General features: G+C 37.9%; 1 protein-coding gene across 1 annotated transcript in view; it reads right to left on the reverse strand.

Annotated features, from left to right (window-relative positions):
- LOC106881254 (sodium-independent sulfate anion transporter-like) overlaps nt 1–3,676 on the reverse strand; it is a 156,592-nt gene that overhangs the window by 35,046 nt on the left and 117,870 nt on the right. The gene's annotated exons all lie outside the window — the stretch shown is intronic.

The raw sequence follows: 3,676 nt of genomic DNA on the forward strand, positions 1-3,676 counted from the left end.
AGTAATCACCAGTGTATTTTTGGCGATTTAATAACAAGTTTTGACTGTTATTTCAAGCAGGTAGACATACTTAGTATGTCCTTTGATTAATTATATATATCATCATCATCATCATCATCATCGTTTAACGTCCGCTTTCCATGCTAGCATGGGTTGGACGATTTGACTGAGGATTAGTGAAACCAGATGGCTACACCAGGCTCCAATCTGATTTGGCAAAGTTTCTACAGCTGGATGCCCTTCTTAACGCCAACCACTCAGAGAGTGTAGTGGGTGCTTTTACGTGCCACTCAGGCGGTACTGCCAACGGCCACGCTCAAAATGGTGTATTTTACGTGCCATATATATGAACATTGTTCTTGCTTCTCACTAAGAGAATTTTCAAAGGTAAGAGACCATGTGTGTGTAATGTAGGAAAGAGAGTGAGCTCTTGTGATATATAATCCATTGGATTAATATCATTATACTCTTCTTTGTACTACCAGGTTGATGAATGCTTTGTGGTCACCTCTATGACAAGCAATATATGTTTGTTATGAGATTCTTGTGAGAGAATACAAAGGTAGCTTTCTGTTGCCGTCTTTCAGGTACCTTATTTACAAGATGCCCATGCTGATGCCATGTTAAAAACACCCATGCTTGTGTCACATACAAAGTTCCTATACTGGTGTTATGTATCAGCATAGCACCATACCAGTGCCATATAATAGCACTAGTACCAGGTAAAAAGCAATTGTGCTGCTGCCACATAAAAAGCGCCTGTGCCAGTGCCACATAGAAGCACCTATGCAAGTGCCATGTAAAAAGCACCTAATACACTCTGTAAAATGGTTGGTGTTAGGAAGAGCACCTTGCTGTAGAAACCATACCAAAACAAACAACTGGAGCTTGGTGCAGCTCTCTGGCTGGCCAGCTCTTGTCAAACTTCCAACCCATACCAGAATGGAAAATGGACATATGATGGTGATGATGACACTATCTTGATGGTATGGGCAGTGAGAAAGTAAGGAGTTGGAGCAAATACCATAAAGTATTTTGTCTAGCTCACATGGCTGTGTAATTCAGAAGGCTGTTTTGCAGTCACATGGTATCAGGTTGAGTCCTACTGCATAGCACCTTAGGCAAATGTCTTCTACTATAGCCCTGGGCTGACTGATGTCTTGAGACTGAATTTATTGGCAGACAAAAACTGTGTGGAAGCTTGTTGCATATATGTATATATTTCTGGTCCTGATTTGCAAATTGAATAGACGATGTATCAGAGCTTGAAGATTGCTTGGAGATACAAAGTATGTTATAAAAACCTATCTAGACCTGCACCTCCAAAACAAGAAACTATTAGTAGCTCATATCTTTATACTATGAACAAGGAGGAGCTATTTAAAGAAGTGCTAATCTTTAACTGTGGGAGGAACCTGTGAAAGAGGTAGACCCAGGAAGACATGGGATGAAGTGATGAAGCATGATCTTCGAATGTTGGGCCTAATGGAGGTATTGACAAGTGACCAAGATCTTTGGCAATATGCTGTGCTTGAGCAGATTCATCAAGCCAAGTGAAATTGTAGCCGTGGCCATTGCCAGTGTCATGTAAATGGCACTCAGGAAATCGTAATGGTGGCTGTTGCTGATCTCATGTAAACGGCACCCATGCTGGTGGCACATAAAAAGTGCCCATTATACTCTTGGAGTGGTTGGCATTAGGAAGGGCATCCAGCCATAGAAACACCATGCCAAATCAGACTGGAACCTGGTGCAGCCCTCTGGCTTACCAATTCAAGTTGAACTGTCTAACTTATGATGATGATGATGATATATATTCACACTTGTGCATGTCTCTGTGTTTGTCCTTGCTACTACTTGACAACTGATGCTGGTTTGTTTACATCCCTGTAATTTAACAGTTCGGCAAAAACGATGTGTGCTAGTGTTGATTTGTTCGGCTAAACCCTTCAAGGTACTGCCCCACCATGGCCACAGATAGTTCAATGAGTGAAACAAGTAAAAGATAAAGTTCTAGTCAACCCACTGCCCTGGGATGATCCTTTATTTTATTGACACTGGGAGGATGAAAATCAAAGCTGAACTTAATACAATTCAGAACATAATAATAATTTTAAAAAAACAAAAAAAAAAAACAAGTAAAAATTAAAAAAAAAAACCATTACAAAAAGTAACAATACAAAACAAAAACTACAAAGGTATTTTACTTGAAACCTCTAATGATTCAGTCAATTCATTGTTTTATGTTACTAAAAATTTAATAATTACATTATTGACCTTCATCTTACTAAGTTCCATTTTGTAGATCTTGGAAGAATGAAAAGCAAAATCAATTCCAGCAGGATTCAGGTTTGGAACACAGCAAAACGAAGCTCAATGCTTTAATGAATTTAGTCTTGTCTCTGCACTCTTTCACCCATCTCCACTAATAAGACCAACACTAAAAATATTGATTTCTAACATAGGTAACAAAGCTTCCAATTCAGGGGATTGATGTAGTTAATTATATCAACTTCAGTGCTTGACTGGTAATTCATTTTATCAATGAAAGATAAATTTAACCTTGATGAGATTTGAATTCAAATCACCAAGAGCTGTAATGAAACATCCACATCATTCCTTTAATATCCACTTTCCCATGCTTGCATGGGATGGATGGAGTTTATTGAGGTAGATTTTCCATGAGGGGGTGCTGAAAACTTCCTGGCTTAAAGAGTATCACAAAAGGCCTGGTTGGAGGCCCAACCTTCCAAGTTCTTTTACAGGGCTTAGAAAAACTGAAGGACCACTGCAATAAGTGTGTGAATCTGAGAGGGGAATATGTTGAATAAAATCATAATTAACTGATCCTTCTGTATTTTCTTTTACCCAAAGTCAGGAACTTTTCATGACCCCTCGTATGGTTGGATGCACTTCTTGTCATTAACCCTCACCTGCTTCTAAGCATGGTAATATTTCCTTATGGTTAGGCATGTTTTTGCAGAATATTGGAAATGAATGACATTCAATCACAACAATCATGCAATAACAAGAAAAGGAAAGGGAAACAAACACACAAATACACTCACTCACAACATATATGCATATGTATGTGTATGTGTATACACACACACATACATATATACATACCCACACACATCCACATATATATTGCATGATTGTTGTGATTGAATGTCATTCATTTCCAATATTTTGCAAAAACATGCCTAACCATATATTTTTTTCTCCTTATTTTTTTTTTCTCCTTGTTTCTTTCTGTGTTCCTTTCTGTTGACGAGCGTAGGCTCGAAACGTCAATGACTTTCTCTATTCCCAAGCGTTAAACTAATACATCCATTTGTTGTTTACACCACCTGTCTTCGTCTGTTGTTTTTTTTTTCGTGTAAATTCTCCCATATATATTTATATATATATATATATATAAATGGAACAAAAATACAATAGAAGACAAAGTGGCTAGTTGCAATTTAAAACCAAAAGTGATTAAAAGTGACTAAGGGTGCAAGTCAGCACCAGCATTGCTAGAAATAAGAGTCAAGACAACTCATATATGTAGGATTTTTTCCTCCGTCTTTCTTTTCTCTTGGACTTTCCTCTGTCTCCTGTTTTTAAAGAAGAGCTTTGCTCGAAACGTAAAACCACCTTTCTTTCCTTCCCTGAGCGTCTACTAATACTT

This window comes from Octopus bimaculoides, chromosome 1 (genome assembly GCF_001194135.2).
Source record: "Octopus bimaculoides isolate UCB-OBI-ISO-001 chromosome 1, ASM119413v2, whole genome shotgun sequence".
Taxonomy (NCBI): Eukaryota; Metazoa; Mollusca; class Cephalopoda; order Octopoda; family Octopodidae; genus Octopus; species Octopus bimaculoides.